This window comes from Anolis sagrei, chromosome 4 (genome assembly GCF_037176765.1).
Source record: "Anolis sagrei isolate rAnoSag1 chromosome 4, rAnoSag1.mat, whole genome shotgun sequence".
In the NCBI taxonomy this organism is placed as follows: Eukaryota; Metazoa; Chordata; class Lepidosauria; order Squamata; family Dactyloidae; genus Anolis; species Anolis sagrei.
In genome coordinates, this window is record NC_090024.1 from 173,905,847 (window position 1) to 173,930,338 (window position 24,492).

General features: G+C 39.1%; 1 protein-coding gene across 3 annotated transcripts in view; it reads right to left on the reverse strand.

The window, feature by feature from the left end:
- Window positions 1-19,729, reverse strand: part of ZFYVE9 (zinc finger FYVE-type containing 9) — an 82,867-nt gene extending 63,138 nt beyond the window's left edge. For 2 of the 3 annotated variants that reach the window (XM_067467884.1, XM_060773506.2), the window contains exons 1-2: window positions 19,487-19,729; window positions 4,124-4,228 (exon numbers count right to left, since the gene is read on the reverse strand). The gene's annotated coding sequence lies outside the window, so the exon portion shown is untranslated. The remainder of the gene's footprint in view (window positions 1-4,123; window positions 4,229-19,486) is intronic. The other variant, XM_067467883.1, reaches the window with a different exon arrangement.
- Window positions 19,730-24,492: the final 4,763 nt, after the last annotated feature.

The following is a 24,492-nucleotide window of genomic DNA, read 5'->3' on the forward strand; positions in this document are numbered from 1 at the left end:
GCAATGATAATGGATAATAACTGTGGAATAATGCACACTATTATCAATTGGCAACTAGAACAAGTTATTGATTAATCAAGGTTCTTAGTTGATTTGCAGTTTACTATAGGCTATTAAAATCTTTCATTTTGTTTGGAAGATTTATCTTTATCTTAATTTAGGAAATATACTAATTTGAAATAATGCCAGACAATGTAATAGTGATAATCTCAATTGTACACTTCTCTTCAAGTATAACTGCTATAAAAACACTTCTATTGCAATCTATAGGCCTCCAGTTTCCACACCATTGTTTTCAATGAGGCCTGTTCTCAAAAAAAATCACCTGAATCTGCCCTTTATATACATCAAAATACTCATAAATGAGAACTTCAAAAGAGAGAAAAAACACGTATTTGATTTCACTTAAAAACACCGCAAGTAATGAACATGGGAGTGAGAACAAAACTGCAGCTCAGGCTGGTTATGATCAAAAGTAATAATATATTTCTTCAGTTATTCACTATGTTTTTTTCTTTAAAAGAAAAGCAGGACATCAAAAGGAAAACTATAATGTAACGTTATAATAAGACATATATACCCATGCTTGAATATAAAAAGTAATATATTAGTATATTTTGTAATAGAACTGCACATAAACAACAATACAAGGGTATAGTAAAACTAATGCAAGGCAGGTCACAGCAGCATATTATATCTGGCATAATACAACTTAATAGTTGAAGTGCAATTGAAATGTGTATGTTTAACATACACCTTTTATCTGATCAAGTCAAATTAATCAACAACTCAATCCAGATACTCTCTAATATCTAATAAGATTGCCATCTGCAACTCATCATCCATGCATCAAATCTGATTGGAACATCCTGCTGCCTGGTCAATATCATCTCACAGAAATTTTCCTGAGCTAACAAGTTTATTTTAAGAGACTTGCAAAATTTTCTTTATATTCTGCCCTGCTCAGGCGACTCAGGGTGGAGTACAACACATATACGGCATGCATTCAATGCCAGGACATAAAACCATAAATATACACAAACATTAAAAACACTTATATCCACTTTAAAATCAGTTGCTTAAAAACCATCTCAGGACATCATTCTATTATTGCCTCATTGCACTGCCCCAAAGGCTTGGTCCCACAGCCAGGTCTTCACCATCCTTCTGAAGGACAGGAGGGGGGGGGATCTAATATTGCTAGTCGGGGGGTGGGGGTAATCACTGAGAAGACCCTGAGAATGCCTGTGATGGTGATGGGACCTAGAGCCGGGCCTCCCCAGAAGATCATAGTCTTCGTGGTGGTTCATAAAGCAGTATCTGACCATTAAAACAGTGTGTGATTTATTCAAAACTGCTAGCAGTGTTTGTAGTGGATGATTTAGACAACACATTCATTTAACACATGAGGGTGCTATGAGTGGAACTACAAATAATCCTGACATTTGTAGTGACCCAATTTAAACTTTCCCAAACATTCTCACAAAGTAGTCTAACATACAAGTTCCCCACAAACATTTCATGTTTGAGAAAACAAGGTATGCAATGATCTAGAATACACTGAAACTAACTGATGCTAAGTTCAAAGGGCAAGAAAATAAATCAAAACATAATCCAAAAGGAGTAAGTGGCCAAACTTGGCTTTTAAAAAGTATTTCAGTACACATTCAAGACACTGAAGTGCTTTTTCAGCATATTTAAACAGATTGCAGGCATTAAGTAAGTCTACTATTATTTGTTCACAGCACCAGCTTCTTGTTATTGCAAAGCTGAAATTAGTTAACATTTACAGTGCATTTTACTCAGAAGGAAATCTCATTGCATTCAGCTGGGATTAGTTCCTAATAACTGTGTTTAAGAGGAACATTTCTTCTTTGTCCAGACATGCCGTCCTCTTTCTACTTTTCCTTTCAATACAAATTCCTCAAAGCTAATCGTTTTAATGTACCTTTCTACTCAAATGGAAGCTGTTTAATTTATATATTGGAAACAACTACTGATGCCTTATCAGCAGGTCTGACACCTCTCATGACACCAAAGAGCCAACTAAACATTTTCCATTGGTTACAGTTCCCTCACAAAATACACAGGATAACACATTAACACACAACAACATAGATCTATACAATTGTTTGTATTTTTTTAAAAAAAAACTTAAAATGAATATAGTACAGATGTCAACAATGTAACAAAGCTTCCTGCTTCTTATCACAATGACTAAAATAATAATCACATCAGTGGATTTGGATTTTCCTTCTCACTTCCCCTTTTACTGTTTTTAAAGAGGAATCCTACATGTACTGAATGTGTCATTTATAAGAAATGCTTTTTCTCTGTCTGGAAAAGTAGCTGAAACCTAGCACAACTATACTAAAAATGACACAACAGATGCCAAGAAAATGTCAACTATATTAAGCATCCTTTGATGGACCAAATGCCTGTGTCTGTGTGTATTGCTGAAGCCCTTATATTCTAACTCCTTCATAAATGTTGAGCTTGTTTCCAAAAGGTACCATACCTGAAAATAAAAATGACTTACAGGTAGCAGCAAATTGTTGGCTAGGAGTAGAATATTATTTACAGATCAAAACTATCAAAATGCAACAAATCACTTCAGTATGGTCCCTGCAAAGGCCGAAGTGAGGAACTTCACATGTCATCTTATTTGAAACAAGTTGGCTTTGCAAGGGGGAGGGAGGAGGTCAACTTTCACATATATGATTATTCGCGAGTTGGCCATTGATAAAATTAAGTTTTGTAATGCCTAGTACAAGTAAGCAAGTTACTCTCAAAAAAGAAATCTTTGAGAGGAAATCTTTATAGGCAATTATTTTATTTGTTTATTTACTGTATTTGTATACTGCCTTTCTCAGCCAACTGGTGACTCAAGGCGGTTTCCAACAAATCAGTATAAATAAAACATAATATAGATAAAAACCATTAAACAGTATAAGACATCACAAAAGCAATAAAAACAACATCATCAGCGTCTCATTATTCTCAAGCATTGTCCAATTCCATTGTCAGGTCATTCGATTTCCTATATTAGCTACTCTATATTTGTAAACACTTGCTCGAATAGCCACGTTTTAACTTGCCTCCAAAACATCAAGAGGAGCAGATCTGATCTCCCTAGGGGGGTGTTCCATAGCCGAGGAGCCACCACTGAAAAGGCCCTGTCTCTCGTCCCCGCCAAACGTGCTTGTGACGAAGGCGGGACTAAGAGCAGGGCCTCCCCAGATGATCTTAAAGTCCTCAGAGGTTCGGAAGGGGAGATATGTGCAGAACTGTGTCAAGGCAGTGGAAGAAAAAAAATACACAGATTATGGCTGGAACAGGATCGTCCTGCAGAACTAAACGCTTGGTGGTGGCAATGCGTCGACCACTGGTTCTTCATGCTGCCACACCTCTAGGAAACATGCCAACCACCTACTTCTATCTTGTGCAGAACGAGCAGAACCACCACTACCAAGAGGTTGCAACGTTCGCTGGAAACATCCCTGAAGGTTTTTGGGCACCTAGAGATATTCATAGTTTGTCCACTTTCACAGGAGTTCTCCACCTGCATTTGCTACCAGAATTTAGACTATTTTTACAAACTTGTGAGCAAAGCTTAATGGAAGAGTCTGAAGTAAAAACAGAATTTACCAAAAAATGCATTTTGCTATATTGGCTTACAACTACTTTCACTGATCACAACATATGATGTGGGAGATCTCATCATGTTTTGCTTGCTGTATCAAGCAAACTTCAGTTCCTTATTCCTTTTCAACACACAGGTTAACTTTTTCATCTGAGGAAGGAAAACCAACTCTTCTATAGCTATAGCAGTCCTATGAGACTGTTCTGTATAGCAGGTATGATTTAATCTTTCACTGGAACAGTTAGAAATGTTTCTTCGAAGTTCTAAGCTCACTAAAGCTGTAATCGAACATACTTACCCAGAGTAACATTCAGTGAGCTCAACAAGGCCCTGTTTAGAAAATGTCTGCATAGGAGTGTAGTGTAGAAATGCTCTAAAAATGTAAACTTTGTTAAGACAAAACAAAGCTAAAAACCACCGCCCTAATTCAAAATTTCCAGACTGGAAATTGATGTTTAGTGACATTTACCATCATCTTACCTTTTTCTTTTATACATGCATTAAAAAATAGCTGAGCCAATGTCTATCCATGATGTATAATGCACAATCAGCTAGCTGAGTTGACTCTGTATGCCCTCCTTGATCCTAGAAATAAAACAAACACCACACATTAGATTTCCTAACACTACATAAGATATGTGGCTTCAGCCAAGTGTAGCTAAGAGCACTTTAATCTCACACTCACACTGTTCATAGCAGTTCTAAAGTTGTTCCACAACAAGATTTTGTGGAACAAGCAGAAAGAGGCATTTTATTCCTAAATGATAAGGGATGTGTCCCCTCCACTCTAGCTCACAAGTTACCTGTGGGTATATCCACATGAGTTAAAGGTCACTACTTTGAACTTACAGAATCTAGATAATACAAATGATCAAAAAGGAGTACAGAGAAAAATGAGGCATTTTAAAATACCGCTATCCTAAATTGTATCACGCCACTTTATGAATCTTTATATAACATGTTCCAATACACACAGTAATATGAGACATTGAATAACCCAATTCTGAGATGGTATAGGACTTGTTTCCTACTCTTGGAGCTGAAGATACAGTAAAACAGTAGAGCAACTACAAAAGAAAGTTGTCTTAATTCATCTTGTGTTATATTTAAGACACATGATGCAAGCTCCAACATCCTTCATGTTTAATATTGAAACAAAAATCCTCTGTAAACATATTCACTTTTTTATGGATGGACTGAGATTAATACAAAAAAGGAAAGAATATGCCAAATACTGAGGCTAACATACAATTCAGCCTGAGCACTTAACAGGAACGATGGCACATAAACATGAAAAACACAGTTAACACCAAGTTAAAAAAGAAAGATAAAAATAGAAATAGGATAGCTAATTACTTCTTAGAGCAACTTGTGATACTTTTGTTGTTTCAGAACTTGGCTTCCTACTGTCTTTCGCTAAATATTCTTAAGCATATTTGAACATTGTGATTTGATTTCATTCTCATCAGTGGGACCAGCACTTTCAAAAGGCCGTAAAAATGGAGATCTGACTGGTACCAACACTGGTTCCTTTCCAGCACCAATCAAAACATAACTTTAAAAAAAAACCTTTCAGACATTAACATGCTTTTAATAAAATATGCATGTACAATACATTTTAAAGGGTTTTAACCTCTTCAGCAGTTTTGCTTGCTAAATTGTTTAATCAGAGGGTTTTTTCGATTATTGCTATTGTTTTAAATTTGATTTTATTGATTCAAACTGGTTTTTACCAAACCCTGACATTTGACATTTGTCAGCGTGCTGGAAGAAGCAAAGACACCACCACCATTGAAGCAATGCTTCTGCGCCATCAACTTTGCTGGACTGGCCACATTGTCCGAATGTCCGATCACCATTTCCCAAAGCCATTACTATACTCCCAACTCAAGAATGGGAAACGCAACATTGGTGGACAGGAAAAGAGATTTAAAGATGGGCTTAAAGCCAACATTTAAACTATGGCATAGACATGAAGAACAGAGAAACCCTGGCCCTTTAGCGCTCTAACTGGAGATCAGCTGTGACCAGCAGTGCTGCAGAATTCGAAGAGGCACGAATGGAGGGCAAAAGAGATAAACATGCCAAGAGGAAGGAGTGTCAGGCCAACCCTAACCAGGACTGCCTTCCACCTGAAAACCAATGCCCTCACTGTGGGAGAAGAGGTAGATCACAGCTACCTACAAACCCACCACCAAGACACTAGGCTTGGAGGACCATCATCCTTGGGCTACAAGGGATTGCCTAAGTAAGTAAGTACCAAATCCTGAAACCCCACAAAGTAGGGTGAGATAAATATTTCCATAAATAAAGCTGCACTTTTCTTCTTTGGTTTTCAGCCATAAGAACACATGCTGATTGCTCCTCTTTGCTACGGAGAATCTAGCTTCCTCTCCTCTAACTTGACAATCTGACCAAGTTATCAATCACATCTTTAAAACTGAACAAAAATTGAAAACAAAATGGAACTGTAGTGTTACAATTCAAAACATGCAGCCAGCCTATCTGCAACCCATATCTTTTTCTGTTGAAACTTCTGCTAGGTGACTAGTTCCCCCCAAAAGTGATGTTTTCAGGAACTACCACTTTGGGAATAAAAACCTAAAAGGGTGCAATTTTTTGATCGAGATCAGAAATATATTCCCGGTGGAAGATTTGCAAATGCACGGGTTTAAATGGGTGTAGTTTTGCCTTCAGTGAGACTTTAAAATTTGAATGATTGCCACACATTTTCAAGTCACTCCAAGAAAGGAGGAATTGAATTAATTATCTTTATCTTCGATAACTGGAGCCAGAAAAGATTAAAAATAAAAACAAAGAGAAGGGAGCTGGCCAAGCCCGCTTTCTTTCTTTTCTTTTTTTTAATTCCTAGAAACTTTAATAAATACTTCCAATTCTAATTATTAGAACTTCTAGGTACAACTATGAAATAAAAAGTACAACTAAGCCTAAATGAACAATATGAGACAAGCAATTTAAGACTGGGCTAAATAACCTTCATATACTGTTGCCGAGTTTTCATTAGTTCAGGCCTACCTAGGCTAATGTTGATGAATGAAGGGGGTTCTTATTCATCTATAACCGAAGGGCAGACAATTCCCCACTTGTGTTTGTAGAATAGTGGGGCAAGTATTTTAAAAATGTAATGGCCCCTTTTAAGAGCATAATTACCATTAGAAATCTGCATTATAATGTTCAGGAAAGTGTTAATTTTTTTCACTGTATTCAGCAGATCAATGAATACAAACTCTTAAACAAGTTCATTTGATTCAATACAGTTTACTTCCTAAACATAGTACTGCTGTATTAATCTGCTTACTTCCAAAGTACAGAATTGCTGGAAATTAGGAAACAATACAGGTATTTCAATCAATACAATCAATGTATTTAAAGGAGGTGGGAGAGATGGCAACAGAAATAATTTGTAAGGTTGCCTGGGCCTTCCTTCTGATACTTCCAATGTGTGAGACATTCACACAACTTATTATGAATTTGTTTTAAAAGGAGGACTTGTCTGCAACATCTTCTGTGGTCTAGTAAGTATGATGCGAGGCCAAGAGAGTGTGACTCACCCAAGGCAAAAGTTTATTACAGATTTTTTAAGGGAGAGAGAGCCTCCTCTGAGACTGTGCATGACTTCTTAAGGCAGGCCCTGAAGATGGGTGAGGAAACAAACTTTTCTTGGTGTAGCCACCCAACCCTTAAACCATATGTTCTGCTGGGAAATGCATGCCAAAACTGCCACAGGCGGAAACAGCCCAAATTATAGAGTAAACACCTGAGAGCCAAAGGCATAATAAGTAGAATCCAGTGAAGCATGTGGTTATGCTGTTCATAGTATTGCTGCTGATAGGGTGTCCCAAGTCAGATAGGCCTTTGCCAAGGTGTCAGACTATATGTGCCAAACAATTGGGCAACAGCAGTACTGAGATTACGCTGGAAGTATCTCCCAAAAGGCAACAGTGGAACTTTGGCTAACTGAGGGAGTTAGTACTCTGCAGTAGAAGACAATGATCAACCACTCTTAAATGCCTTTTACCTTGAAACCCTATGATAAAGACAATCTAAAATGGAGGAAGAGATAGTGCTGGAAACTCCCAAGACAAAAAGCACTCGACCAGCTATTGAGGAAGAGAAGTGAACAGATCTGAGAGTGGTAAGCCCAAGGACGCAACTGAACTCAAGTCAAAAGGATGTTCAGCTGCTGACACATGCAGAGATGACAGAAAAACCCAAGTTGCACAATGTATGTAAACAGAACATGGAATGTGAGACGTATGAATCAGGGAAAGCTAGAAATCATACAACAAAAAATGGAAGGCATGAGCACAACTGTATTGGTATGAGAGAGGTAAAGTAGATAGGAACATAACATTTTTAATCAGATTACTCTGAGGGAGGAATGGGATGGCATTGTAGCGACGTGAGATGTAGCAAAAGCAATCAGAAAATACAATATGAATTCTGACTGAATGTCAATAAGACTACCAAGAAAACCTATCAGTGTAACTGTAATCAAGCATTATGCTTCTGCCAGAAGAAAGAGAAAAAAAACTTGCTACATGAGCATCTAGAAAGAAATTGATTGCACACAAAAAACGGACATGCTGGTAATCACAGGTAACCAAAATGCAAAGTAGGAAACAGAGCAGAACCAGACATTGTCAAAGTAGAATTTAGCCTAGGACCAAGAAATGAAGGAGAAGAGTAACATATTGCAAGCAGTGAGTTCACTACTAACACATTCTTCAGGCAACCAACCAAAGAGATAACTGTAAACATGGACATTGCCAGACATCCAATACAGAAATCAAATGGATACTATAACTGGGAACAGAACTTAGGAGAGCATTGCTCTCCTTATAAAAATAAGACCAGGAACTTTCTGTGGCACAGACACAACTTACATGGAAAATTAGGACAAAGTTAAAGAAGTACACTATATCAATCAGTATACCAAAATACAATCTGAATAATATTCCTGTAGATTTTAAAGCCAGATTTGCAATACTAAACCTAATGAACAAGAAACCAGCTCTGGATTGAAATGAAAGCCACTCTCACTGCAAAAAAAAAAGTAAACACTACGCTGATGGGGATGGATGATCACTGAGCACAAATAAAGATAATGTAAAGAACTACAAGACTCACAAACCATTTATAATAATGTTCAAAAATGTATAACCTTCTGCAACAAGTCTGTTGTTTTATACCACCACTAAAGTTTGCTCTATGCTTCTTTGCTGTTGATAGAGCCTCTGGCCAACATAATTTCATGTTGATTATTTTCTTTCTCTGGTCCCTTCCCTGCTATAGATTTTACTCCCTGTTCTTTCCCTGATCAATACTTATGTCGGTCAACTATACACAGAGGCAGGGAACTAGAATTGTGAGCATACTGAGCTGCACAATTTTATACAGGATGAGTGATGTGTAATAAAATGTAGTGTGCAGGAAACACACAGCACAAAATCCATATGAAAGACCTACTAGATCACTATTCTGTTCAGACATTTTTACTTCTAATGTAATGACAGCATGAACAGAAATGAATGACATCAGGATAGTGAAATACAAAATAATTCATTTTCACCCTATGAATTTTAGAAAGTTGGTGACAAAAGCAAGACAAATATTTTTCAATGTAACATCTACATTTGCTTTCATCCTACTGATCCCTACATAGGATTGTTTTACATCAAATGGTGTATAAAAAGCTAGGTGAGCAGCTTGAATTGTGTTCAAAGCAAGATTTTGACACAGCAAAGTGAATTCAAAAAGCGAAGACTTGTTTGTAATAGAAATGGCATTCATAGCTAGAGCAGCTATTAGAAGTTTTAGAAAGCGCTTTGATCTTCCTCTTACCCAGAACATGACTGATTTTTACCCTTACAGTATGATTTGTCAGAAAGAAAGTAAATGTCAGCATAGAAGCATCTGACAGACTGCCACAGGCTTTCCAAAACAGTTCATTTAAATGCCAGAAGACTTTTAAAACATATAGAAAAACGAAGTATTTTATTAAGACTACACACAATTCATATTTTAAACTAAGATGATTATGTTACAATTTAGCTCAAAATCCGATCACCCACATAACATTTTAAAATTAACACATTAAACTCATTTTTCTATTACAGAACACTCAAGACCTACTAGCACAAATGAAGTCTAATTTAAGATTATCAGCTGATGATAAATGACTTTGTAATCAGTACATGTGGGAATATAAAAAGCTCCAATTTTCTATTTGCATAACAAAACCTCAGCTCTTGTACTTGAGATATACATTTAATTTTTGCCTTTTTATGCTGACCCAGATTTGCATTAATACTGTAGAGTGTAACATATGTCGAAGTAAACAGGGTTTAACCAATAAATCACTTCGATCTCCAAACCCGGGGGGGGGGGGGGGGTCTTTCTAAGATATAATTAGGAATTTTAAACTGCATGAATTAAACAGAAACATGCATAATATCTTATCAATCCTTTTCCCTGCAGGAACCTCTATTTCAGTTACTAAGCACCAGGTTCAATAAAAACAGCACCCTTGGGCCAATTGTTCATCTCAAATGAAATAACACTGACTGGTAAACACAAGAGACAATCCTCTTTGGATTACTTCCCGATCCCCAACCTTATGTAAAATGTAGGAATGCTCAGGTACACTGACTGGAAGGGAGACCTGTGTGCCTGCTTCTAGATATTTGCACCAAAGATATAGTTATATTACTGAATAAATGCTTTCCCTTTTTGTGCACTAACTAATTTGTGTTTAAGTAATTGTGAGGCAATAGGATTTAAGTATTCTAAAGGCACCAAATCCCATCTCATTTTGGAAGCTAAGCAGAATCAACTGTGGTTAGTGCCCAAATGGGAGACCATCAGATTATTTTTAGGCTAGATTGCAAAGAAAGGAGCTGGCAAAAACCATGTTCTCTTGTATTGCTTGTATAAGACATCTCTATGAAATTCATGAGATCACCAAAAGTCAACAGGTGACTTGAAAACACAAACACATGCAGAGCATGGTTTCGTAAGAGAAGCTATCCATCAAAAATACAACAAAATCTGTGCTCTACATACAAGTCAAGCCACACCTGACAGCCACCACCACCATTTTTCTGACTAGACATTCAAAAAGGCTAGAAGAGGTGCCACAGCAAAGAGAGTAAAAAGGCCAATGCCTCTTTTAAGTTCCTCCTAGAATCTGCCATATTTGTATCCCGCCCCTCTCAAGCCCGAAGGAGACTCAGGGCAGTGTCCGAATCCCCTTAGAAAAACCAATCTCTTGCCTTTCATGACTCTCCCCATGATTCCTTTTTTGATAAAGTAAACTTATTCAATGTGTTGTCGAAGGCTTTCATGGCCGGAATCACTGAGTTGCTGTAAGTTTTTTGGGCTGTATGGTCATGTTCCAGAAGCATTCTCTCCTGGCGTTTTACCTGCATCTATGGCAGGCATCCTCAGAGGTTGCGATGTCATCCTCAGAGGTTGTGAGACCTCACAACCTCTGAGGATGCCTCCCATAATGCAGGCGAAATGTCAGGAGAGAATGCTTTTAGAACATGGCCATACAGCCCAAAGAACTTACAGCAACCCAGTAAAATTACTCAAATTGAACACTGGACAAGTCAAACCCAGGCTTTGGGGATTAATTTTTGACTGATATTTCCAGTCTTATACATGAATATATATTATGACAAGTATATCACAGCAGCTTCACTAATTTCTATGTATAATTGACAGTGTAAGTTATCACATCTAAAGCTCTAAAACAGATTGAGCCAGGAAATGTAAGGACCACTTCTTTCATACAAGTCTGCCTTCTCAAAGTTCTGCTGCCCAGCATCAGCTATAGAAGTGGCTTTTTCTGTGGCCACACTAAAGTAGTTCATTTGTCCTATTATTTACCATGCCTTCTGCCATATTATTAAAATGCTCCTGTTTTGACATATATGGCCTGCTGGGCAAATGTGTTTATTATACTGAGCCCCTTTTGTCTACCATGATGTCTCCAAGCCTATTTTTAAAATGACGAAGTGTTTTCATTTTTGTTTTGGTTACACTGTGACCTCAAATTCAGTTTTACAAAAGGAGACAAGAAATACTCTTAAAGAAATAGGTCATAGAACTTATGACTCAAGAATTTCCCCATATGATTATGATGATTACATACGCCTACATATAATTTTGTTTTAATTCACGGGAAGCCTTTATTCAAGATGGGCAGCCGCACTGCATTCTTTAAGCAGCATTTAAAATTGACTTTTAATCTCCATAGTGGTCAGACTTTGACTACTAGGAGCATCTTGAACAGTGGTTCTCAACCTGTGGGTCCCCAGGTGTTTTGGCCTACAACTCCCAGAAATCCCAGCCAGTTTACCAGCTGTCAGGATTTCTGGGAGTTGAAGGCCAAAGCTTTTGGGGACCCTCAGGTTGAGAACTACTGAGAAGCCCTTAGAATACACCACTGAAGATCTCACGGTTCCATACAAGTGCATTTGCCATTTATACTAGCCATGCCACTGGAACAACAGTGAACCAACAGCCAGTTTGTTGAACAGTACGCACTTGGGTTCCATGTGGCAAGAAAAACGTTAATAACGTATTTTTTAGAAATGAAAACACATGTAAAGCAGTTGAACACTTACAAAGCTGTCTTATTGCATTAAAACAAAACCCACAGGTTAATCACATAGTAGCCTACATGTATAGATGAACTAGTATTTGTACAAGGTACTATAAGAGTTTTTATAATTTTCACAGGAAATCATGGAGTCTGAGGTGTCTTGCATTGTGAGTGTAGCATTCCTATACTCACTACCAAAGAATTACAGGATATTTCAGGATTTATGCCCATAGTGGAAGAGCAAACTATCAATAAATTGAGATTCAGAGGATTGTCATTAATCCTACATGTGGAAAGGGAAGGAGTATTTCCAATTTACATTTTTAGAAGCAAGTTACTAATTTATTTTGGTGTATGTTACGGGCAAATCTGAGAGGTATGGAATATTACTATGAAAAGGTAGGCAGAAAGAAATTATAATTTTGGGATCCTGCCCAGAGAATTCAACTAAAATACCACCAATATTTGCAGTTTGCAAAAGTATGAAAATTTACTACTAAAGAAGAGTCTCCACTAAAGAAATACTACATCATTTATAATTTCATCCAGTTAGAGGACAACAAAAAGTTACCTGTTTATGTACATTTCTTTCAAACTCATATTAAAGTCAACAAGAATGCTCCAATAAGCTTGCAACCAGCTCTTAGTTCCCCTTTAGCAACAGCCACAATGACCTGATACTGATTTTCAACTCCTGTGGAAAACTAATAATAGCCACTTGACTGGTCACATGTGGTAAAAACTACATTGAGAAGTACTCAAAGATACTTAGATCAATTAATGGCCTTTGTTCTGTTTTAAGCCACAAATTAGTAATTTAATTGGGCAGAACCTTCTGAACTTACACAACTGTCTCTGCTCAAATTCCATAGAGAGAAAAACATAGAAATTACATTAATTCAACCAATACAAAGAGAAATAAATATTTCTTGAAACAACACTCAGACCTTGATATCCATAATGTAAGACTGAGAAAAATAAAACAGACTGTACAGATCCTATTGACCAGATCAAGAAATCAGTCATATGAATATTTACTTCATTAAGTCACACTGTGTTCAATTACAGTTACATGTGTTTGGGATTGCTGCAAACAATCCCTACATAGAAGGAGCTCAAACAAGATAGCATTCAGATTTCAGAAGCTCCCCAAATCATGTTTTGGTACTGTTCAATTATCCAGGCGGAGTCCAAAAGGGGGCGCTAGATAGAGAAGGATAGTCCCATTTTATTGGGTGGGGGGGGGGGTTGAAGGAGGAAAACCATTTCCCCCTGTTTTTCCATTATTCCCCCCACCCATGGAAACAACCCTCATTTATGAAGTGGGGATGAACCAGTGAAAACGGGGGAAATCGTTTTCCTTCTTCAACTCCCCCCTCCCATAAAATGGACTTACCTTTCTCTGTCTAGTGCCCCCCTTTGACCTCCACCTGGATAATGGAACAGTACCCCCCCCCCTTTTTTTTTTTGTTTTGCCCATCCCTTCCCTCTACAGGACTATTTCTCATGTTGGAACAAAACTCCCTCTCACTGTAACAATGGGTTGTAATTCAGTCATAGCAGCCTCAAAGCCTTTCACACTGGGGCCACAGTTGGTGGAAGAATCCCGTAAGTAGTTGCATGTCCTCTTCCTCCCTGCCATGCCTCTTCTACCTCCTCTCCAAATATTAAAGCTATGACCTGAGAGAAGGAGGCATTGGTAAATCTCCACAATGGTTCAGCAAAGCAGTAGTATCCAAAGCAAGAGCTTTGAAAACATCAAAAGGGTGTTTTTCACTCCTTTCAGTGACCTCAGTCCCCAGGCAATGTATTACAGCCTAAATAATTAACAGTCATACTTTATTTAACAACATGTTTTTGGGCTTTACTTCTCTTTACAAAAACTTTGCTTTCTAAGTAATATGGAAAAAATAGGCTACTACACCTCCAAAAATAAGAGCAGTTCAACATGTTTCAGCAAACATTTTATTCAAGAACTTTAGGAACATGTGAAGTGAAACAATTGGCCTTCAATATGTAAACAAATATATTTTGAAGTTTCTAGATACATATTGAAAGCTTCTTCTAAAATGCATCAAGGAGTTATTTTATTCTTTCAATACCCTCTACTTATCATTTCCATTTTGGTATCAAACCTAACAGTTCTATTTTTTTTCAGCAGCCCGGTGTTGCTAGTATTGCACAGTAATCTGCTTTCCCCCTTTTTTCTGTTTTAACCTTCACACATGCTCAGTAAGTGATTCTGGAGGCAGGTGTTTAATTTGCCTGTTATATAATAGCACATACGGATGCAGTAGGATCATGTGTAGAGTAAAATTCGATTCTTTCCCAAGTTGGGCTTTATTGCATTGCAACCCAGCACTGAACGTCTATTTTTCACCATTCCCACAATGCCAGTGCTGTAGGGGGAAAATACAGCTAGAAAAAGACAAAAAAAGAAAACGAAGAAGAAAGGGTAGGTCTGGGCTCTCATTAAAAGGAAAAATGAGTTTGTCAAAGGATTTATTAATTGAAGTATGGTTGTAAAGTTCTTTTTAGGGATTATGTAAAAAATATAATCCTTCAGAACTTCTCCTGCACAATCCGCCCTGTAAGACACTTAAGTCTTCTGGGGGAACCATCCAGAACCTGACTGGCAACTGTCATCCAGAATACCTTTTCTTTGGCTGCCTGATGACTGGAACAACCTGCTGAAAGAGCTCCAACAGCTAAATGAGTTGTTGGAATTTAAAATGCAATTGAAGACCCATCTCTTCCAACAGTCAACTTTCAATCGTAAGTTTTGATTTACATTCTATTTCTATTATAAGTCATTTTTATCTGTGTTTGGTGCAAGTTTTTATATATTTTGTGTGTTTTTATCTATGTAATTTATTGTATATATTTTATGTTTATATATTTTAATATGTTGTACCCCACATCAAGCCATCAGGAGAGACTGGTAATAAATAAAATGTATTATTATTATTACACTGATAGCAAAAGGGTATAATCAATTATTTATCACTTCTGTTAGTTCAATCCTAAATATGTATTAGCAATGCTTGTCATTTTGCAAAAGGAATACTATCTATTAGACATCTAAAAATGTAAAAGGATAGCAAATTAAGGATTGTCCGTGACACTGTATTTCTGGTCTCTAAATAAGGTTGAGAAAGCTGGACAGTAAAAAAAAAAAAAGCTGACAGGAAGAGAATAAACTAATCTGAAACATGATGCTGAAAGCAAGGCTTGTGGGCTGCTAGAAAGACAAATAAATGGGTCTAAAGATAATCAGGCCTGAACTCTCCCTAAAAGCCAAGATGACTAAGCTGAGACTGTCTTACTTTGTACATATCATGCAAAGACATGCCTCACTAGAAAAGACATTGATGCCAGGCAAGGTACAAGGCAGTAAGTAAAGAAAAAGATTGCACTCAAGGTGGATAGACTCAAACAAGGAAGCGAAAGGTAACTTGGAGGTCTCTTGTTCACTACTAATAAGTTTAGGCTGACTTAATGAAAATTAACACATCTTAAGCTAAGTATTGATATCTGTGGCCCTCCTGGTGCTGTTTTCAGCTCCCATCTGCCCTCAGTCTTGTGGTCAAGAGTCAAACATGGTGGGAGTTGTATCCAGCAATATCTAGGAAGACAGTTTCCACAGTAGAATAGAGTGTAAACAATTATTGACCAACCTTTGTATCAGTTTACATTTCTTTCCCATAAAGTCCAGTGGACTAGAAATATACTCTCCATTTCAAGAGAAAAGAGGCATCAAGAGACATATAGAGGCTTAAAACCAACTAGCAGACTCAAATTAAAATAGACTCATTGCATCAAAAGTAACTTACTGTCAGTCCTTAAGTAAATAATATTGATTCAACTGGTCTACTTTAAATATGTGTCATAGATTCAGGTCAAATGCTACAACTCTCTGAAATATATTCATCTGTTCAGTCTCGCAAGAAAAAGAGATACTCTGACTGAGCAACCCATCCTCCACTGATGCAGTATTTTAAAACTAGTTCTCTTGTCGAATTTTACATCAAAACAGCTGCAAAAGAAACTATATAAGTCATAGTTGAAATTATACAGTATATTATATTGTCTTTACTTGGAACTTGAAGTGTTAATGGTTTACTCTACATTTTTAAAGTGCACAATATCTACAACCCTTAAATGTAGACTAAAGGTAAATTTAGATGAGATCTAACTCAAGACTTGAAGTCATAAAGCATGCATGTTTATTGGTTGTTAGTAAATATCTAAACAAAACAGACAAGGTTCCTTCAAAGTTTGCAGTAATGAAAACTGCCTTCCGTTCAATGGTTTCCACACTACTTGCATAATATTTAAAGAGCCCCTGTGTCAGCATTATATCTAATTTACAGAAATCATTACAAACCAATTTTTTTTGGTTCTAAGACACCAAGATGCATAGTAATTTCAGTACCACTAACAGAAAAAAACAACTTTATTTATATGTGTAACATTCTAAGACCCAACCTATTTTAGAGATGTTTATGGGGGGGGGGGGGGGACACTAAGAATTTAAGAAATCCAGTATGATCAGCTATGAAATAAAAATAAGTTCTACCAACAAACCTTCAAACCCCTACATTTACCACATGATAACATACAAAGTAATAGTCTGCTTACTGTTTAATCTGGAAAGCACTTCACATATTTTGTCTCAGGAAGTTCTGGCAATTACAATTCAAAAGATATGGAGTGTGAAATAGACTCCTGAAAGATAACTGTTTGCTAGCACATGATTGCACCTTTGCACTGCTAACTAATAAAGTGTATTTATTCATTTTGTTCCCTGTAAGGCCAAGCCCAGAAGAGCATGTGAACCTTTAGACACTATTAGACATTACTCAAACCAGAACTCATTCCTGTATATATACGTTCCAGGTTTATTATATTAAATAAATGAGACATTATCATTCTAAGTATCTATGTCCTACACATCAGCTGTCCTTTTAACCTCCAGCATGACCTCTATGCTTCCTTCCTCGTTCTATTAGCCTCTTCGAAATTTGCATCAATTGTAAGGTATACATGCACAAGAACAGGCTCAGAGCTGAAAATTTATATTAACTTCTCCAAATCATTCAGAGTTTCTAGATTTTGCACTCTGGGCCTGTTCTTATTATTCAAATCTATTAATAAAACAATAGGTTGTTCGAATGCATTTCAGTCCAATACACATAAATGCCTCAGATGGCCAACACCTAAGCATTCAAGCAAGATAACTTCCTGTAATGCCCATAATAAAAGTAAAGAACAGCTTATTGCATCATCTGGGCCTCCCTATCCACATTACTATGAATGAAAAAGGCACCGTTTGAAAAATCTGTCTAGTCAGTTTTATCACTAGGATGAACTCTGTTTACACAGGCATAACTACAAAGATGATTAAAAGTAACCTTGTGTCCCAAAAAGCATTCTCGTTCAGCAACAGTGGCACCTTTCAAATTATTTTAATAGGGAACACATTATTTGCAAAGAATTAAGCCAGGTCAATGGAAAGCACCTCAGGCAGGCACAAAATAAGACACGTAGCAAACAGGAGTCGTATCAGATATATATCTGGGGGGGGGGGGGGGGGACACCTGCCTATATCAGTGGTTCTCAACCTGTGGGCCTTGATATTCTGGGATATAGGGCTGTGTGGAAGGCTCCCCTGTTGTCTCACTCCTTTATGAGTTGGATGTTTGAAAATAAGGGACTGTCTGTATGTTTGTGTGTGTGTACACATACATGCATAAATATATATGCACATACTTATTTTGTGTCATTATATATAGATTGGGGGGGGGGGGTCCACACAGCCATATAACCGAGAATATCAAGGCAGATAATCCATAATATCTGCTTTGAACTGGGTTATTTTTGGATCCTTCCACACAGCTGAATAAAATCCTAGTTATGTTTTGAACTGGGATATATGGCAGAGTGGGCTCAGGGCCCTTCCAGATAGCCATATAACCCTGAATATCAAGGCATAAAATCCCACTATATCTGCTTTGCACTGGGGGCCCTGGGTCATCTGAGTCCACACTGCCATATATGCCAAATCAAAGCAGATAGTGTGGGATTTCCTGCCTTGATATTCTTGGATATAGGGTTGTTTCAAAGGGCCTTGGGTTATCTGAGTCCACACTACCATATATTCCAATTAAAGATGATAGTGTGGGATTTTCTGCCTTGATATTTTTGGATATAGGGCTGTGTGAAAGGGCCCTAGGTTATCTGAGTCCACGCTGCCATATATTCCAATTCAAAGCAGATAATGTGGGATTTTATTCAGCTGTGTGGAAGGGGGCGGAGGTATTCCAGGCCCTTTCCCACAAAGCTGAATAAAATCCCACATTTCCAGCTCTGAATTGGAATATATGACAGTCTGGACTCAGATCATCCAGTTCAAAGAAGATGTTGTGGGATTTTATTCAGCTTTGTGGAAGGGGCCAGAGAGAGAGAGATGTCCTATTTTGTGTCATAGATGCGCACACCCATACATAGAGAGAGATACATCTTATGAAGCAGCAGAGCAGGAAAGATGGGTGCAAGAAGGCAGAACTGCAAAAACAAGCAAGGAGTATGGACAGGGGAGGAGGAGGTCTGGAGGGTTACTCCGAGGGCACTTCCACACAGCCTTATATCCCAAGGCAGAAAATCCCACAATATTTGCTTTGAACTGGGTTGTCTGAGTCCACACTCAGGTAATGTGGGATTTTCTGTCTTAATATTCTGGGATATAGGGCTGTGTGGAAGGGCCCAGAGTCTACATTCAGATAATGTGGGGTTTTCTGCCTTGATATTCTGGGATATGGGGCTGTGTGGAAGGGCCCCGAGAAGGGGGAAAGGACGTAAGGGCGCGGGGCCTGTCCTGAAGGGGAGTGGGCAGTGCTGAGGGGGAGGGAGGGAGGGTTGTTGTTGTTGTTGCGGCCACCTGGGAAGGAGGGGGAGGGCGCTGCCCCCAACGAGGCGCCCCCAACTCTTTCCTGAGGCGGCGAGGGGGCCTGCTCGGCCGGTGAAGGAGGAGGAGGAGGTAGAAGAAGGGGGCGCAAGGCGGGAGACGAGGCTCCTTCCCAACGGGGGCTCAGGAAGGACAAAAGCCTCAGGGAGAGGGAAAGAGATAGAGAGAGCGAGGGAGACTGGGGCCTGGGCGGAGGAGGTGGCGGGGAGGGCAGAAGGGCCTGCCGGGCGAGGGGCTCGCTCACCTCAGGAGGCGCCGCCACCGCGGGGCCTGCATGGCGGGCGTGCGGGCGGGCGGGCAGGCAGGGAGAGAGGAGGGTGCCGAGCAGGGAAGGCCAGCTCCGCTCGGGCCCAGGCTCCTCCGGCTCCTCCGGCTCCCGCTCGGGCCCTGGCTCCGTTCCGCTCCACTCCACTGGGCGGGCAAGCAAGCGAGCTCCTCCTCGGTGGCCCGCTCCTCGGCTGACTCCTCGCGAAGCCGCCTCAGCCCGGAGACACGAGCGCCCCCTGGCGGGACCCGGAGGCAGAGCACGGCACTGCGGCACCAGCGCCCAGGCAGGCAGGCAGGAGGCGGGACTCCCTCCGCAGGGCGCCAGGGGCGACTCCGCCTGGTCATGCTCCATTTTCTCCTCCTCCTCCTCCTCCTCCTCCTCCTCCTCCTCCTCCTCCTCTTTTGCCGCCTTCTCCTCTTCCTTTTCCTTCCCCCCTCTCTCCTCCTCCTTATCCTTCCTTCCTTATCATCTTTTCCTTCTTCTCTTCTTCCTTTTCCTTCTCCCATCTCTCCTCCTCTTATCCTTCCTTCTCTTCTCCTCCCCTCTCTCCTCCTGTTCCTTACCCTTCTTTCTTCTCTTCTTTTCCTTCCTCTCCTCTTCCTTTTCCTTCTCCCCTCTCCTCCTCCTTATCCTTCCTTCTTCTCTTCTTTTCCTTCTTCTCTTCTTCCTTTTCCTTCTCCCCTCTCTCCTCCTCCTTATCCTTCCTTCTTCTCTTCTTTTCATCCTTCTCATCTTCCTTTTCCTTCGCCCCTCTCTCCTCCTGTTCCTTACCCTTCCTTCTCTTCTTTTTCTTTTTCTCCTCTTCCTTTTCCTTCTCCCCTCTCTCCTCCTGTTCCTTATCCTTCCTTCTCTTCTTTTTCTTCTCCTTCTCCTTCTCCTCTCTCTCCTCCTTCTCCTCCTCATCCTTCCTTCTTCTTTTCCTTTTTCCCCTCTTCCTTTCCCTTCTCCCCTCTCTCCTTCTCCTCATCATTCCTTCTTCTCTTCTTTTCCTTCCTCTCTTCCTCTTCTCCTCCGTCCTCTTCTCTCCCTCTTCCTTCTCCTCCTTTCTATTCTCTTCCTTTTCTTTCTTATCCTCATCCATTTCTTTCTCCTCTTTCTCCACTTCCTAACGCCTTCCTCTTCACCTCTTCCTTTTCCTTCTTCTGCCACTTCCCTTCCTTTTTTCTCCTCATCCCCTTTTCTTCTTTCCTCCCCCTCTTCCCCTGCCCTCTTTCCTTTTCCTCCTTTCTCTTCTCTTCCTTTTTCTTCTTATCCATCTTGCGTCCAAATTTGTTGTCAATCTGCCCAGTGGTTTTTGAGTTACATTAATCCCACAAACGAACATTATTTTTATTTATATAGATGGATCCCACTTTATTTGTAAGCTTGTTCAGACCAAATTAATGCTTTAAAAAGGGGGGTGGATATAAGGATTTTAGAGATGCTAAGGTGGGGCATGACCTCCCCTCCCCCCCCCCCCCCAAAAAAGGTTGGGAACTACTGCTCTAGGCTCTCCAATGCAATTCTGTGGTCAGTTTCCAGTGGAAGTTGGCCATTGCATTGAATCATTCTGAAAGACCGACCTAGCCATGAGTGCTCTGCATTGCTATGAGTTTTCTGCGCTGTATGGCCATGTTCCAGAAACATTCTCTCCTGACATTTTGCCCACACCTATGGCAGGCATCCTCAGAGGTTGTGGGGTCTCTTGGAAACTAGGCAAGTGAGGTTTATATATCTGTAGAATGTCCAGAGTGGGAGAAAGAACCCGTCTGCTTGAAGCATGTGTGAATGCTGCAATTGGCCACCTTGATTAGCATTGAATGGCATTGCAACTTCAAAGCCTGGCTCCCTCCCACCTGGAAGGGCCAGCTAGCACCTCCCAACAAAGGATTTCCAGACGCAGGAAGCAGCCAGGCTTTGATGCTGCAAGACCATTCATTCCAGAAGCATTCAGGAGAGAATGCTTCTGGAACATGACCATACAGCCCAGAAAACACAGCAACCCAGTGATTCCTGCCATGAAAGCTTTTGACAACACAATGTATACTCTCATGTTTTAAAAAAGTATCAGATTCTGAATTCAGGGTTTTTCACTTTCCTTGTGGTCCTGTACCCCTAACCCCAGCAAATATGGAGGGCTGATTTTAATACTAAATATTAACTAAAGCACAATAAGAATCTGGCACAAAAACATACGCAATCAAAGGGTAATAAAATAGGTTTTTGTACAGTCGATAAAAATATAGGTTGTGCATCCATTATCCAGATTTCTGAAATCCTCCAGAATCCTAAATTGTTTGCATGGGTGACAAAATGGTTCACAAAATTTATTTTATGCACAACATTAAAAATGCTGTGCATAAAATTACTTTCAGGCTATGTGTTAAATATTAAATACTGTATATATTAACTTCTTGTTTAGACTTGGTTCCTATCTCCAAGATATCTCATTAAGTATCTATATGCAAATAAATGCATTTCTAAATAAAAACAATACATGAACTCCAAAACACTTCTGGTCCCAAGCATTTCAGATAAGGAATATTCAGCCTATATGGACTTTAATCAGGAAGGTTATATCTTTAAAAAAAACATAAGGATTTCTTGAAACAACTATATACCTAGATTAAAAGGGGGGGGCAGGGTAAAGTTAATACAGTTGCCTTTTAGTTATATGCTAATACAGACACTTATTTGCTGGTGTCAATTGGCTTTGATTTATGGCAACTGTATAAATACAATTCCCCCAAAAGACTGGTCATCATCAGCTCTGCTTTGGTCTTGGAAGGTCAAGGCTGTGGCTTCCTGGATTAACTCAATCTGTGTGTAATACCATCTTCTTCTTTTTCCTTTTTCTTTCCACTGTACTGAGCATTAATATCATTTACACTTAGTCACGTCATCTCATTAAATTTCCAAAGTACGGTTTCCTCAGATTAGTCATTTTGGCTTCTTGTAAGAGTTCAAGTTAGATTTGCTCTTGGACTCATTTATTAGTCTTTTTGGCATGTGACTCTGGTATTTAATCATGTATCTTTTTCCACTTGAATATCTTTTTTTCCTTTACAGCTGCTTTCTGGTTCCTCGATGCATGGGTGAACCAAGATATAGAAAATCTTTAGCCATTTAAATGTCTTAATTATGCACTATATTAACAATAAATTATTGTGTTTGGAGTAATGTATACCTAACTGCTCCATCAATGGCCAAGGTAGATATGAGCATGAAGCTATATATTCATAAAAATATGCATTGTTGCCATCATTGTCAATTGTCCAGCACATCCTTTGAGTCTATGGCACCCAGAAAACTCTGCTTTTGATCAAAAAATCACTTTCAAATACATTTTTAAATACTTCTCGTTCAATTTAGAGTCCCATCACACCTCAGGAAATTGCTTGATTAAATTGTCTCTTGTTATTCCTAGCCTAGTGGCTACTCACATTAATACAAAGCATCTTGTTGTGCTTTTTGAGACTAGAATTCCTAGCATACCTTTTAATAGACTAAGTCTTTTTATTTAGATTCATCTAAGAATACTTATGCTACCAACTTGACTCTCAGTTAGCCTCTATGACAAGATTTGATATTCCAGACTAATTCAGCTATATCTTTGAATTATACCCACACTAATGTTTCCAACTAAACTACGTTAGAGCTTTCCAAACATTTCATGTTGGTGACTTACTTTTTAGACCTGGACCATTTAGCGACACAGTAATTCAGTTTTATTAGCAAACCAGAGGTTAAACTAACTCCTTATAAGGGATACTAATACATACATAAACTGTAATAACTAAAAGCATGGGTACATAAGGTATCCTATTTAAACCTTTCATATCATATAGACTCAGAGGTTTCTCATTACGTGTTATTGAAGTCTGGGTTGCTGTGAGTTTTCCAGGCTGTATGGCCATATTCCAGAAACATTATCTCCTGACGTTTCACCCACGTTTATGGCAGGCATCCTCAGAGGTTGTGAAGTTTGTTGGAAACTAGGCAAGTGAGGTTTATATATTTGTGGAATGTCTCTTCTTTGTTTGAGGCAAGTGGGAATGTTGCAATTGGCCAGCTTCATTGGCATTGAATAGCCTTGCAGCTTCAAAGCCTGGCTACCTTCTGCCTGGCGAAATTCTTTGTTGGGAGGTGTTCCAACAAACCTCACAAACGCTGAGGATGCTTGCCATAGAAGTGGGTGAAACATCAGGAGAGAATGCTTCTGAAACATGGCCATACACAGCAACCCAGTTTCGCATTACGTTCGTGCAACACACCTACATACTGTAGTTGACACACAAATGCATCACAGCACACAGGTCTGCTTTACATAAAAATAAATCAGTTCCCATATTATGCCTGGCTACAGAACATAACATGTGACACCATACAGTTTAGAGAGAAAGTTCTTGGTATCAGACCATCTGTAATGTGTCTTCCTCTTTTTCTTTTGCCTTCCACTTTACTGAGCATTAATATCGTTTTCAGTTAGTCATATCATCTCATTGTATTTCCAAAGTATGGTATGGAAATGAGTCATGTTGGCTTCTTGTGAGAGCTCAAGCTAGATTTGCTCTTGGACTCATTGGTTTCTCGTGCAGCAGGAAAACAAACTTAGAAGGAACTCTGACTGGGAGCATTGCATGAGATGGCTGGAGGAGAAGATAAACTGAGAATAACACCTTGAGGAAATACATATCTATATACAGAACAATGACAGCTCATACCATCCATAAAATTTCACAAATGATATACTTTATTGTACCTTGTTTATACTCCCACAATAGACTAATTTGAGTACAAATCTGGCTTAAATTTCTATGTTGTCTTAATAAAGTGAAACGTTAATTTTTTGCTGGAGACACAGATAAGTATGTAATTTTAAGTAACTTTATTTGCTTTGCTGAAATATATTATGCAATGTTAGTGACCAACTGTCAGGGGTACTTTGTGCTTTTCCTGCATAGCAGGGGGTTGGACTGGATGGCCCATATGCTCTCTTACAA